The sequence below is a fragment of the Pinus tabuliformis genome, chromosome 2_1 (assembly GCF_031772625.1).
Source record: "Pinus tabuliformis cultivar Carrire ecotype Pingquan chromosome 2_1, CPIR1, whole genome shotgun sequence".
Classification (NCBI taxonomy): Eukaryota; Viridiplantae; Streptophyta; class Pinopsida; order Pinales; family Pinaceae; genus Pinus; species Pinus tabuliformis.
Genome location: NC_142299.1, coordinates 981,842,842 through 981,859,143, shown reverse-complemented (window position 1 = coordinate 981,859,143; position 16,302 = coordinate 981,842,842).

The window sequence follows — 16,302 nt, the reverse complement described above, 5'->3', positions numbered from 1 at the left end:
ACTTTTGTGCCCAAGAAAGTGCTCTGATACCACTTGTTGTAGCTCTAACCCGGAAATATATGATAATGGAAATAAACCCAAAAACAATAAGAGAGAAATAGATAGAAATGATTCACTTTATTGATCAAACCCTTAAGGTAGGGCAACACCATACATTCACTCCTTAAGGAAGGAGAGCACTCCACAAGCCATATGACTGTTCATACAATAATCCTTCACTCTCTTCCTTGACTTGGAGTCTCCAGCCTCTATATAGGCCTCATACATACAATACCATGGGTCATTACTATGATTCCCTCATACCATCAACTAATACCATGGGCCCATTACATTATTATTAACTACTTGTGGTCCCTTACATGATATGGGTTAACCACCTTATTTATTACTATGGCCCATCCCATTATTACATTATTACCTTGGGTACCTCCCTTGGTACCCCATATTATCGCCCCTAGGTATATAACAGTTCATTCTCGGGAGAAAAAATGTGGACATTTAGGAAAATGGAAAAGATTGGTGTTTAAGCAGTGGGATTTGGTGTTTCGATACTGGAAAATGGTGTTTCGGCAACAGGAAAATGGTGTTTCATCAACGGAAAGTGGTGTTTTAGCAACGGGAAATGGCATTTCAGCAACGGGAAATGGTGTTTCAGCAACGGGAAGTGGTGTTTCAGCAACGGGAAGTGGTGTTTCAGCAACGGGAAATGGTGTTTCAGCAACGGGAAGTGGTGTTTCAGCAACGGGAAATGGTAGAGGGAATGAATTATGATCTGGAATGACATGGCAATGCTTTACAATCTACAGATTAATTCTTCCTATATTGGAATTTTTCTTTTCAGCCATCATCCAAAGCTAAGATCTGCAAAATAATTAATTGTAACATGGCAACCCTTGACAGGGATTATCAGTTAAGAAATCTAATCTAAAAATAAATACATAAACAGGAAATTAAGTGCATTGAGGGATAGCCGGTCCCACAAAAAGGCATAGTTCTAGAATCATCAATCGTTAGGGGTCTGACTGTTCCATTTGGAAAAATAGTATCTGCTTCATAAGGTCCTAGCCACCTTGTTCTTAATTTACCCTTAAAATTTTCAAAACGGGATTCATACAGTAAGGCCCAATTACCTTTTTGGAACTACTTGTGCTTAATAGTTTTGTCATGCCACCTGGTTCTTTGTTGTTGTATCATGGTTGTTTGATGGATGGCATCCAACCTCTTTTCATCCAATTCTTGGAGCTGCTACAACCTAGCTGTCTGTGCATCAGTCAAGTCAAGGTTAACAGCTAAAGCAGTCCTTAAGGTTTTGATTTCAAATTCCACAGGAAAAACAACACTTTTACCATAAACTAATTCATAAGGTGAAAAACCCGTAGTGTTCCTCCAAGTAGTTCTGTAAGCCCATAATGCTTCAGGAAGCCTTTGAAACCAGTCCCTTCTATTCTCCTTGACTGTTTTTATTAAAATGGCTTCTATGAATTTATTTGTACTTTCCACTTGCCCATTTGCCTGGGGGTGATAAGGTGTAGTCATTTTATGCTTAATGTGATATTTCTGGAGTGTATCTTTGAAGCCATGAGAATTAAAAGGAGGTCCTCCATCTGTAACTAGCTCTCTAGGCAAACCAAACCTAACAAAGATTTATTCAAATAGGAAAGTTAACACTGATTCTTCATTAGCTTTGATGAGTGCCTTAGCTTCTACCCACTTAGTCATATAATCTGTGCAAACCAGTATATAAATTATTTGATTGGATGGAGGATTGATGGGACCTATAAAATCTAGTGCCCATCTTTCAAAAGGTTCAAGTATTACCTGGGGGTTAAGTGGCATTTCATCCCTGTGATTAGGCTGGCCCATTCTCTGACAGCCATCGCAGGCCCTAACATATTTCTTTGCGTCCTTGAAAAGTGAGGGCCAATAGTAACCCATTCTAAGAACTTTGTGTGTTTTTCTTTTGTCCGCAAAATGCCCTCCACAAGGGCCATTGTGGCAAGCCTTCAGTATATCATAAACTTCATCTTCTCTGATGCATATTCGAATTTCTTGATCGAGTCCTGTGTGAAAAAGACACCCACTTATCCAGCTGTACCTAGCACTTTGTTGAACGATCTTCCTTTTCTCTCTGTGCGATAGGTGTGATGGTAGTTTCCCTGCAACTAAGTAATTGGCAATGTTTGCATACCAAGGTGAGTGAGCAGATACTGCAAATAAATATTCATCAGGAAAAGAATCATCCACTGGAATGTTTTCATCAGTTTTTAACCGAGAAAGAAAATCAGCAACTACATTTTCTTTACCTGGTCGATCTACAATTGTGATATCAAATTCTTGTAATAATAATAACCATCTGGTAACTCGAGCATTTGTAACTGATTTGTTCATTAAATATTTAATGGCCGAGTGATCAGTATGCATAAAAGTAGTATAACCAGTAATATAATGTCGAAACTTATTAATAGCATAAATGACTGCTAAGAATTATTTTTCGGTGACTGTATAATTAAGTTCAGCAGGGGTCATATTTTTACTAATAAAATAGATAGCATAGGGAAGATTTTTTTCTTCTTGACCTAAGACAGCTCCAATTACAGTATCTGAAGCATCAGAGGATATATGAAGGGGGAGTGCCCAGTCAGGTCCTCTTAAAATGGGAGCTGTAGACAATTGATGTTTAAGTTCATTAAATGCTTTTTGACAACCATCAGTCCACTTAAATTCAGCATTTTTCATTAGTAACACAAACAAAGGAGAAGCTATTTTAGAAAAATCCTTGATAAATCTTCTATAATATCCAGCATGTCCTAAAAAACTTCTTACATCAGTCTGAATTACTTGTACTTTAGCTGGATCAACTTGAATTCCTAGGAATGAGATGAAGTGTCCCAATGCAATACCTTGGTTCATCATCATATGGAATTTTTCAGTACTTAAGGCAAGGTGTGCTTCTATACATCGTTTAAGTACTTTTTCAAGGTTTTGTAAAGCATCTTCAAAAGTCACACCATAAGGAGTAAAGTCATCCATAAATATTTCTAATGAATCATTAAGCATATTAGAAAAATTTCCTATCACCGCTCTTTGAAATGTTGCTGGGGCATTACATAGTCCAAATGGAAGAACTCTATAGGCAAAAGTCCCCCATGGACTAGTAAAAGTGGTCTTGTCCTGATCTTGGAGTGCAATCTTGATCTGATTATATCCACTAAATCCATCCAAAAAGGAAAAGAATCTCTTACTTGTGAAATTATCTAGTACCCGATCAATAAATGGTAAGGGAAAATGATCTTTCTGAGTAGCCTTATTTAGAGCTCTGTAATCTACACACACTCTCCATTTCCCATTTTTCTTAGGTACTATTACTAATGGTGAAACCCATTCACTATCAGATATAGGATATATAAATCCTGCATTCAACAGTTTTTGAAGTTCTTCCTTCACAATTTCCCTTAAATTGGGATTCATTCGTCGCTGGGGTTGACAAACTGGGCGAGACCCTTCTTTAATATAAATACGATGAGTACATAATTCAGAATAAATTCCCTTCATATCTGTGTAATCCCATGCGAATGCTTGTTTATTCTCGTGGAGTAACTTCATTAACTGTTGTGTTTCAGCATCTATTAGGTTAGGGTTTATATTTAATGTTTTGCCAGGCTCGATTTCAACTGTTATACTTTTGGAGGAGGTGTCAGCTGAGGTCTGAGATAAGTCTTCAGTTCTAATATTTTTTTGTGATTCAGATTCCAAGATTGTAGTTAAGTGATCATGTATTTCAGAGTTAACCGAAGAAGGTTCAGAAATAAAGCTACTAATTAATTCATCTTCGATTGAATCCTTAAAAGTTAGGGCTTGTCCGACAGTCAAGATGGGTTGGGTCTCATCGTCCTCATAATCTAACCACACAGAGTTATCATTATTAATCATAGGTGTAGCATGAGGGTACAGAGTAAGCTGTTTGGTTTCACATCCATTAGAAATTGTCATTGAACCTGACCTACAGCTGATAAAGGCATCTGCTGTAGCCAGCCAAGGTCTTCCTAAAATCAATGGATGACCCCCCAACTTTGTTTTGGTCTGTAATACCACAAAATCAGCTGAGTAGTTCCAAGATTCGACTGAAATTATTAGGTCTTCAATGACTCCTTCAGGTTTGATTGTGGAGCGGTCAGCTAGCTCTAGAATGGTTGGGGTTTCCCTAATTACATCCTTTAACTGTAATAACTGTGCAGTTTCAAGTGTCATGATGTTTATTGCAGCACCCAGATCTACTAGAACTCTAGAAACAAAAGTTTTTCCCACCTATACTGTGGCCGTATGATGACCAGGGTCACCATATTTCACAGGAGGGTTTTTTTCTGACATTAGAGCAGCTAGATCACCCATCACATGAACTGTGAGGGGGTCCTTAGCTTTTCTTTCAGGTTTCTTAATACAAATATCTCTAATAGTTCTAGCATGAATTGGTACATCTCTCAGTGCTTGTAAGAGTGGAATTTTAACATATAAATTCTGCAGCTCTCCTAAAAGATTAAAAGCAGGTGGCTCAAGTGTTTTTGTAAGAGCCAAATGTTCATTGAATGGTGGCTCTGCTGCTTCAGCAGTCTTTTTAGAGGATGTTTCAACTGTTTCAACATTGTTATTAGAGGATGATCCAACTGTTTCAGCATTAGATGACTTTTCTTTTCCGATTTCTTCTTTATCAGAATCGGAAGTAATGTCATCAATAATGGGTTCAACTATTCTTCCAGAGCGTATATGAATGTCATTACATTGCATAGGAGAAACCAGTTGGTTTTGAACATCAATTACCTGCAGAGCTTTATTATTATTCGGGTTGGGGTTAGGTTGTACATGCAGCTATGGTCTCATTGTCTGATTATTTGGTGGAGCATTTGATGGTAAGGAGAGAGATTACTGATACTAAGGTAATTGGTTTGGAAATGGGATCTGTGGAGCTATCCAATTTGGGTTCCATTGATTAAAATAGCTTTGTTGTAGAGCCCATGGATTCCACATTGTAGGATCAATAAAAGGAGGATTCGGTTGCTGCATGGGTGGGAAATTCATTTGATTAAAGTGTGGGTACTGCATTTGATTGAAGGGTGGGTAATTTGTTTGAAAAGGAGGATGATTATTCCAATGATTAAACGACATGTTAGAATTCGTACCTTGTCCTCGTGGTTGCCATTGCCTTCTGCATGTGAGGAGGTACACTACTTCAGCTTCTTCTTCAGTTGGCTGCAGTGCTACTTTTATTCCTGGGAAAGAAGGGCATTGTTGAGTCTCATGGTCCTTTTCACAGATAGTGCAGATTGGTACCTTGTCTAGGGGGCATTCCCTTAGTGGGTGTTTTTCCCTACATTTAGAGCAGAAAATAACCAGAGCAGCTTTTGCTTCTGCCTGCTTCTTTTTAACCTGCAAGGTATCAATTTGTGAAGCAAAAGAGCTTAACATTTCAGTTTTAAATTCTTCAAGTTACCTATTTCGGCCCGTGTTGCTCCTCCACTTGCTGATTTTTGGACTCTTGAGTATGTACTATCTTTGCTCTTTGGTCTGCTTGCTGCTCCTCTCGAACATCTTTTACAGAGATTGATAATCTCATCATAGGATTCCTTAGATATGACTCCTTTTCCAAGCATATTCAACATATCTAAACAATCATCTCGTACCCCTTTTAGCAATATTGACTTGAGAATATCCTTAATCATATCAGGATGATCAGATCACTGTAAGTTATACTGTAGCCTTTCCACGAAGTCCTCCAGACTTTCGTCCTCCTTCTGAGTCATCTTGAATAATTCTTCCTTCCTTTCTCTTGTTCGACAATAATCTTGGTATTTAGCCAAAAATTTCTCCTTCATCTGGTCCCATGTTGTAATCACATGAGCTCCCAAGCTCATGAACCATCTTAATGTGTTTCCTTTTAATGTAGCTGGAAACAACTTCAATTTCTGAGCAGCATTAACATAGTCATAGCTTCTACACAATATATCAAATTCAAAAAGAAATTCATTAGGATCTTCTGTGGATAACCCATGGAAATTGGGTAATGCTGAAAGTGGGATATTCTTCATAGGAGTTGCTCCTCTGGGGAGATCTCCAATAGGGAATTCCAGGGTGGAGAGAGAATTTTCTCCCCTTCCTTCTATTCTGCGACCTCCACTGAAAAGTCCTTCATTGTTATCCTCCATTGGTTGTTTTCCTGATGCGCTTGCCCAGTCTTCAGAGTTTTCTGTTGGAATTTCAATGTCCTGCACTGGTTCCTCCACCTTAATTTCCTCTATTGGCTCTTCTACTGGTCATTCGTCTTCTTCCACCAGTTCCTCAGTATATTCTGATCGTTCTATAACCCTCTCTAGTCCCACTACTTCCTCTGTCTGATAATCTATCTGAGAAGAGTGTTGGGTCTGTGGCCTTCGAGAGCTTAACCTCTGGGATGTCTCAGCTTTTGAAATAATATCATCAATAAAAGTTTTTCTTCCTCCTCCTTTGCCCTTGCCACTTGAATGGTTAACCTTCTTGTGTCCTCTCATGCATCCTGCATCTCTAAAAGAAAATTGTTAATACTCTTAAAATCTTCAGTCGCCTTCCCCAGCAACGACGCCAAAATGTTGGTCACTTTAATTGTTTATTAATAAAACAGTCGAGTGCCACATAAATTATCAACCCGGGAAAGTCTGATTATTCCAAAGGTGACTACGTACTGTATGTACTCAATCTTAATAGTATTAAAAGCTGTAGTATAAACAATCTATTATCTATTAAATCCCTACTTTGTGTTACAACAGTTATAGCGGTTACAGCAGTTACAGCCTATTGCAGGAATGAAATAAGAACAAATAACTTAATGAAAACAAATCAGCAAAAGGAAGTGATGGCTGTCCTGCAACAAAGGATCAGGACCCTATCCTCAGAGTAAGGAATTTCAGCACCTGCCTCTGTTGTCCAGTTCACCAATACACTCTGTAAATCCTAATCATCGGTGAGGCACTCATATACAGCATCAATCAGTTAAAAGGAAAACAGAGTTTCAGCAAATGTAAAATACCAATTAGAAGCAGTACTCGTGATATAAACAGAAATAACACACACACTACACAATAGAAAGAAGATGGGTGAATCTTGTGATGAAGGTGGGCCCTGTCCTTCTCACAAGATTCCCCAGAACACAGAAACTAAGATAAAATACTCAGAACAGAACTGTATTCATCTGCCAATAAACCATATTACAAAAAGATTCAGTCTCATCCCTTCACTACAGTTTCTGTGTTACAACTTGTTCCCTCTTTCTCTGTATATCCCTCTAATGTAGATGTCTCCTCTTTATAGAGGAGACATCTATTACAAAAGATTTTCATTATACATTCTGGTTCAACCCTTTGTATCAAAAATAGAAAAATCAGTTCTTGTTAACAGAATATTGTTACAGTCATGTGGATTATGATCATTACGACCAATATAGTAATCGGTCGGACTCCTTTGCCGATGAAGATTTGTTACACAAATCTCAACTGTTCCTCGAAGTTCGCATGATGTTCTTGATGTTTCAGCTTCTAGGTTCATGTTGTTCTTGCTGTTTTAGCTTCACGGTTTGCGTTGTTTCCGCTATTTCAGCAACTGCAAAATGTAGTCCTGCTAGTTGGTAGTTTCAACAATTGTTCAGCAACTTAATCAACTTTCAAGGATCAATTATAAAGATAGCATGATTACATGTTGAATAATTAAACATATAGCAATGAGGAGAGTTACTCTATAACTTTTGGAGTGATTAAGCCACAACACTAGCAAAGGCTTTCAACTAAGGGTTGAAGAGGGTAATATAATGACAAAATATACGGTCAAAAATAGACAATATGGAAACCTAACACAACCCTATCCCCGCTGTAGAATTCTCTTAAAGCTTTCAATGGCCACACTTTCATCCCAAAAGGTTACCTAGCTAGCTACCCCATCACCTTGAATGGGAAAATGGTAACGGTGGACATCGAAGTCGTAGATAGAAAGCTCGACTATAATCTATTATTGGGTCATAGTTTGACTTACGCCATGACTGCCATTGTGTCTATTGTCTTTCGCATCATCCTATTTCCATTGGATGGATAGATAGTCACAGTGGACTAGCTGTCCGTTTTCACTCCTGATTATTCGCCGTAACCTAGTGGCTCTGTACTCTTAGTTGGTGGTGTACATGACTCTTACATCAGTATCGGTACCGGTCTATTGAAGGGATCTTCTCTAATGGGTTTTTTCCCTCTTCCACTGCCCGCAGTTCCACAAATAGTTAATATGGTTTCATCAATTCCTCACGAACCGGCCGATGCTTAGATCCTATTGACCCCTTCAGACATTGACACTTACGGAGAATAAATGCCACTATCACCAGCTGAATTGGCCTACCAGGCCATTCAATCTGCATCTGAATCTCCAATCACTTTAGTTAGTGCCAACGGTGGTGGATACGACGACGATCACCTAACAATAGTTTAGGGAAGAAACATTGCGCTTGGAGGTAGACAAGAATGTCACTATACCAAGGGTAAGTAGTGTCAATATGATAGACAACTTCATCTAAAAGAGGATCATGGGCTGTCTCGTTAGGATCTACAATGGGAAGATCCGACAAAATTTCGACGAAGAAAAGAATTTTTCGCCTTGGCAGAAGTGAAAACCAAATCAAATTGTTGGAGGATCACTATCCATTTGGAATATTTCCCTCCAATGACTTGATGAGACAAAATGTGTCTCATGGGATTCTCCAAGGCGATGACAGTAGTCTGTCGCAGCAATATGTAATGTCGGAAGCGGTTGACAGTAAAGAAAATTTCCAAGGACAACTTTTCCACATGTGAATATTTGAGTTCGGCCCAGCCAGGCCTTTCGACAAATAGTATATCACATTCTCACTCCAATCATCGTGAGTTTGAACCAAGACCATTCCTAGAGAGGATGGCGAGGCTGCTAGGTATAGAAGAAAGTCGCGCCCATAGTTGGGAGCACTAAGGAGTGGGGCTAATATAAGCACCTTTTTCAAGGCATTAAATGATCATTGAGCTTGATCATCCCACAGATACGACATTCCCTTCTTAAGTAGGATCATTAAGCCTTTCGACAACTCAGCATAGTTTACGATGAACCTTCGTAAGAAGTTTTCTTTCCCCTGCAAACGTTGGAGCTACAGAATGGATTGTGGTTTAGGAAATTGAGTAATTGCCTTTACCTTATTAGGATCAACCCTAATCCTATACTTGGAGACAATGAATCCAAGTAAGCATCTAGACTCGACAAATAAAATGCATTTATGCGGATTCAGACGTATGTTATAAAACCGGCACCTAAGAAAGATAGCTCTTAAATGATCTAGGTGTTGTGCTCTCTTTTTGGAATGGGCTAGAAGGTCATCCAAGTAAGCTTGAACGATATGTCTGATATTGTGAAATGCATAGTCCATGGCCCTTTGAAAGGTTTCTCCAGCATTCTTTAAACCAAATGGGAGTTTTCGATAGGCAAAGATTCCCCATGGGCAAATGAAGGAAGCTTTGTTCTGGTCTTTTGGTTTTATGGCTGTTGCACAAAATATTGTCACCATGACATTCTGTAGTCAGTGTAAGTCTATCACCACTCATACTTTTCTCCTATGCAAGTCTTAAACCTCAACTCTTCATGTCAAGCCTTGAAAAATGAGAGAAATCCCTTAAAAATCTCTAAAACTCTAGTTCCGCACTTTCTCTTAGCATTATCTGCGGTCCCGCACCCCCTGGTCATGTCCCCTGCGGACCTGCCCGCTCTGTTTCTATGTAATGGGTGTGGACCCCTGTAAAAGTCAAAAAGGCGCAAGTACATTCTTAAAAAATCACTTTGGGTTATTTCTGGAAGCTTCTAGAGGGAATCTTGAGGTGGCAAGTTCGCTCCTTTGATGTTCATGCATCCCATAACTAAAGGAGCTAACCCCTTGATGTGAGGAGCTTATCCCTTTGAAGGAGGAATTTATCCCTTCATAGGTGGACTTGGTAACTTCCTTCCTCTGCACTATAAAATGAGGCTTTGGGCTGGTTACTAAGGAGGTTGAAAGCTGAATATTTTTGAGGGTGAATGTTGTTGGAATTTAGACTTCCTAATTGAGCTTGAGAGGAGAGATTACATACCTTTTGATCTCATTGGGAAGAGTGTGAGGCTTGTCAAAGTAGAGGAGATTCTTGCTTGGGCATTGGGAGGAGATTGTACAACATCAAGCCACCAAGGTTGTAAAGTTCTTCTTTGTTTAAAGTTCATACAATCAAGTTTGTTTTTCTCAATAAGTTGTCTCTTATGGTTTATTTCATGGATTCCTTGATCACCATGATGAATAAGATTTATTATATTGGCTATGCAAGTGTTATTTAATGTGTGTTTGTTTGTGTTTGCAGGTTCTTAAAAGGAAACTCATTTGGACGGTCGAAGCGTGGCTGCCACAAACTAGTGTTGGACTTAAGGTAGGGTCTAAAACACCTCTTGGTTTTTATTTATAAATCGCAATATTTAGAGAAAGGTAGATTTGCTTGTTCTGCTTGTCACTAGATATCAGTTGATACTAGGGAGATCGGTCTTGTCCGCAAGAATGATTTATCCGGCCGACAAAATGGCGACTCCACTGGGGACTTGAATTTTGGTTTTTTTCCTTTACTTTTACTTTGACTTGAGAAACTTTTTCTTTGTTTCTGGTTTTTTCTTGATGTGTGTGGGATTGGGTAGTTATTTTAGATTCTGATTTTTTTTGTTTTTCACGCTTTTGAAAGAGGACTGCACGTTCTGTCTGTAACATAGTGCGGACATCCCCGCATTGTTGCTTTACTACACAGAGTGGTACCGCATCCGGTTATACCAGATGCCTGCAAACCCTGTCAAATTTTTGAAAAACCTAAAATCTTTTCATTCAATTAAACTTAGGATTTGTTAATGTTTTTTAGCCTCTGCCCAGATCAGCATGTGTCTTATTAGAAACTTCTTGTAGGCGAGTTCCATTGGCATTTTGGTTTTAGGTGATTTTCTAGAAGTTTTGCGTGCCTGGTTTGATTTTCATTTGGTCTTTGTAGCAACTCAGAGTTTAGAAGCCTAAGAAACCTCAGATTACCCTGGTTTTTGCTAGTCTTCTTAATGAGTTTGACTGATTTGTGAAATCTGCCTTTGGTGAGGAATAGTCTCGTTTTCTCTTTGCAAAGCTTTGAAACAACTTGTTTTGAAAGTTTTGAATTTCATTTTTAAAAAGAAAACATAAGTTAGGTGTTTTTTGATTAATTTGTTATTTTGAACAAATTAGTCCTTAGTTTGCTGAATAACTAAGTAAAATGTCCCCGAAAAGAAATTTTTTAAGCTTTTGCTTCAATTAGGTTTTTAGAAGTTAGATCTCAAGATTAGAGTTTTATAATTTTGAGTGTTTTCTAGAAATTTTAAAATCTCTTTTGAAAAGAAATTGTTTTTTGTAGTTTTTGAGTGTTGAAAAGAAAGGGATATTTTTCGTGAGCATAATTAGTAGTCTCATTTTTGAGTTTGTTGGAAAAGACAAAAAGTTTTTCTTTTCACTTATATGTTAATGATAGATTTGTTTTTCAATCATTTGCATTCTCAACTCTTTCTTTAGCTAGAAATTCATTGAAGAAAAAGGATTGCTTATCATCTTAGGTGCATTTTTAGTGTTTTGGAGTCGAGTCTTCACACCATAAAGTTTCATCTCCATACCTTTTGACTTAAGAAACAACCATAAAAATAACGCTTAAAGTAAAATTTATCTAGCAATCTTTTTATTTCTAGGGCTCTTTATCACCAACATAGCTTAGGCTAGTATCTTGGAGTAGGGAGTAATTAACTCTCCAAGATAGTTAAAACAAACAAGTAGCTATATCTTGCAGTAGGAGATAAATTCCAATTGTTACATCTATGCTCTGGGAAGCTCCTCTTAAAGGAGTCAAGCACGAGATCATATCCGAACCAGTGGGGTAATCAATCCTTCCTCATTGGGAATGATAGAATATATACACGTATTAAAAATGGTAAACCTCGGATTGACCATTGTCGAGGAGCCTGGGGTCACTTGTTGGTAAACCTTGGATTATGTCAAGGAGCCTTCAAGGGGATTGAGCTTTGTTACTCTGCCCTTGCGTGTGTATCGGATCACAGACTATTCCCCCAGGTATATTTGTTTATGTTGGTAACCATAGAGACCATAATCTGTAGGATTCTTTCCTAAGGTGACAGTGGAAGGAAGATCCCACTGTACCTGGAGCAGACGTCGACTAGGCTCACTTGGACTCTCTGGGGGGTTCCCTTCACTCGAGATGGTTTAGTGAAGAAACTTGTGCCAGTCTGTTTCATTAAGCAGGTTGTCAGGGTAACTGTTCCAACCGCCATTTCTATACTGAATTCTGCGATGTTGGATTTCATCACCAACTAGTGTTTTCGGTACGGAAAGTTACTATTTGTGTGTGGTTTGAACTCCTAGATTTTTTTAGGCGTGTGATTCAAATTGTTTGGTTCTTTAGAGACTTTAGGTGGTTTTATTGAGATTTTTCTTTGTTTGCGTGTGAAGTAATTAAAATATTTAATCGTGGCTAAATTACTGAGACAATCCCGTAGACTTCAGGGGCAACCTCCCGAGTATTCACCAAGCCAGCTTGAAGGGCTACGAGCTCTTGTAACTCCTAGTGACAGTAGAGTTGGGTCACCGGAAGAAAGATAATCTTATTTAATTGTTCATCCTGGTTATCAATTTCAAGCAATAGAGTATATTTCCGAACCAATTTCATTTTCTGAAGTTATCGGTAGTTTTTCTTCTACTAGTGAATTAGCCGAAGAACCTGAAATTTCTGAGCCTAAAATTGAACCTGCTACTACTCCATCGTCAAGATTTTCTTCTCCAACTTCCAGTGGTCCTGGTTCACCCAGGGTTGGAAGGATCATTACCCAAAATCTTCCTTCTGGACTTATTGCTATTGAGGAACTTGTTAATCCGGAAGAAGGTATAACTATCCCTGAAAATCAACCAACTATAGAACTTAGGGAGTGTGAATCGATCTTTTACAATCCACCTAGGAGGGACGCTTGGTATCTTTCATTGACCAACTTTTTAGAAAATCCAGGTCTCAGTTTTTCACCACCTCGAGTTCCTTTTCATCCAACACCTAGAGGTTATTATCCTCCTTTGAATATGTCGAGACAGTCATCCATGTTTTCCCAATCACCAGAAACATTTTTGTATGGTGGTCCTTCTGTTCCTTCGGGGTATCAGTCACTCACCGGTACTTTTTCAGGAGCACATCCTCAACCTATTGAACATGGGTTGTCAACTGGTAATAATGGAACTAAATCATTGAGTGTAGAAGATATTCTTATGATGTCAGGTACCATTCCAAATCTGCAACCTCAAGGTAGTCAGTTACCACCTAGGGGGCAACCTCAAGGTACTCAATTATCACCTGGGGGGCAACCTCAAGGTACCCAGTTACCACCTGGGGGGCAACCTCAAGGACAGTACATACCTTCGGGACAGTACATTCCTCAAGGTCAACCCCAGACTCAGTACGTACCTCAAGGTCAACCCCAGTATCAATATGTACCTCAAGCTCAACCCCAGTTTCAGTACGTGCCTCAAGGGTATCAACCTCAAGGTCAGTACACAACCCAAGGTTTCCAACCACCTTCAGGTCAACCATTTGTCCAAGGAGCTGGAAATGTACCTTTGAATTATCAACCCTACCCTCAACCCGGTTATGGTCCTCAATATGCTCAACCTTCTATGGGTTCATACCCCGGAATGAACATGGTGTGGGATCCATCTCAATCTCAATAGATCTTGCAACCTAATGTGCAGTTGTCATCTCAATTTGGACAACCTTTGGTTTCTGGTTCAACCCAGCAACCCGTCCAGCCTACTATTCAAACCTATACACCTGGTGTAGCTCATTAGTCTGGGCCTAGTTCGCCTCGAACTCTGCCTCAAATGACTGCTGCAACTACTGCAGCTTCTATTCAATCTACCCCACCTACTTCTGGAGTATCGGCAGCTCCGGTTTCTACTGTTCCTGTATCAACTCCTCAAGCAACTTTACCTCAGTCCAGACCCACAATTCAGACTTCAGTTCAAATACCTACAGGACAGCCTGGTCCAAGTACGGTTGTCACAAGTAAACCTCAATTTACTTATCAACTGTACCAGGGACAGTACCAATTTTGTCCTGCTGTGCAAAACCCAGTCTATCAGTATCAACCGTACCTTGGATATACTTATCAGCAACCTCAACAACCCCAGTATGGTCCAATTAATCCTAGTTTTCCGGGAGGATATAATATCCCAAATGCAATTCCAATTCCAAGTTATCCTGGATATCCTCCTCCTGGGGCTGGTCTTATGACCCAGGGTTTTCAAGACCCTAATCGTTGGTTACCATTCATTGCAACTTTGGACTTGCCTGATTTTTCACACCTTATGAACGATCCGATTAATTATCTTCCGTTTTGGCCGCCAATGTTGAATAAGTTGCCCAGTGATATCCCAAAGTTCGAAGGTAAATCAGGAGAGGATCCGTCGAACCATGTGATGACTTATCACCTCTGGTGTGCATCTAACTCCATTATAGATGATTCAATTCGTTTACATCTTTTTCAACACACTCTGATTGGTCTTGCGGCCAAGTGGTACATTGAGTTACCGCGAGCCTCTTTTTAAACTTTAGTCATTTAGCCACTTCGTTCTTAACTCATTTTCAGTTGCCTGTCAGATATGACAATGGCACAGAATTATTAACTTCATTAAAATAGTCAAAGTCCACTTATATTTCAGATCACATCCATGAATGGAGACATCGACGTTGTTTAGTGAAAGTTTTTATTCTGGATCAAATCTTAGCTGAATAGTTTGTTAAATCATTATTACCTAAAATCACTAAGGAATTAGCTAAGGCAAGAGTTGTTACTGAAGAGCAAGTAATTGCTCAAGCTCAGTACCTTGACCTTGTTTATACGCAGTCGGGTACTTTACATGAAAAAATCCCCGACCTTCCTAAACAAAATCAAATAACTGCAGCTCCTTCAGGGTCTCATGTCATTGATGGTATGATTGGTTCAGTTAACACCAAAAGTAAGAAGAAATCTTCAAAGAATTCTTCTCCTATTATAACTTTACCAGATTCTTCGATAGGAGATTCTTTCACAGAAATTCCTGCTGATATTCATGTCGTAGAATCATCTACGGCCAAATCAAAATCTGGTGGTAAAAAGAAGGGGAAGAAGAAAAATAAGAAAAATTCAAAAGAGAAATCAGATACAACGGAATCTACTGACGAGAAACGTAAACCTCGTTATCCTTGTCTCATTTGTGATGAAGAGAATTTTACAAGAGACTGCCCTCATCGCACTGAGTTTGCGAAAATCGTCAAAGGTTCTCAAACGCCTGATGTCTTGAAGGATCCTTTTCCTAGTCAAGATAGTAAGATGATAGGTTCTTCCTAAAACGCCTCGGAAGAACCCATAATGATGATGTCCCATGTTAGGATTGTGACACAATCGCAAGATTATGGAAGTAAAAGTCCTATTGGTGGTAAGGAAGTAGAATCTTCTAATTCGAATCCATCAACTTCAACTCCTAGTTCTGATCCACTACAGATCGAGAAACCTAACCCAGACTTAGTAATCAAACTACCTGCGAAAGGTATACTTTGAAAGTCAGCTTTCAATCCGCATGCAAGAGCTGCTCAGAACTATAACATTGTTGAAGATTGTGATTTCCCCTTCAGCAATGTCGGCTTTGGAGGTGCTGCAATCATGTCCAGCACAACGTAAATTGCTATTCTCGGCTATAGGAGCTGTTGATATTCAGGACTCGAACCTTATAATATTCGATTTAGAAAATAGTACACCTTGCTTACCTCATCAAATGGCTTTCCAGATTCCAGTGTTAGTCAAAAGCATACCTTGCTTTAGGACTATAATTGATGAGGGAGCCTCTACGTGTATTATGTCGATTCAGTGTTGGAGATCACTTGGTTCTCCTACACTTAATCAATCCCCAACGATTCTAAAGGCTTTTGATGCCCGTGGGTTCCATCCTTTTGGAATTCTACAGGATTTACCTATAGGGGTTGAAGGAAAAACTGTTAATCTAGATGTGGAAGTGGTTGATGCCCCTCTAGATTACAACCTTCTCTTGGGTCGTAGTTGGTCTTACGCTATAACTACTTTTGTTTCATCGGTATTTCGGCTTATAAAGTTTCCTCATAATGGAAAGATTGTAACTATAGAACAGCTAACTTACTTTTCATCGGACCCAGC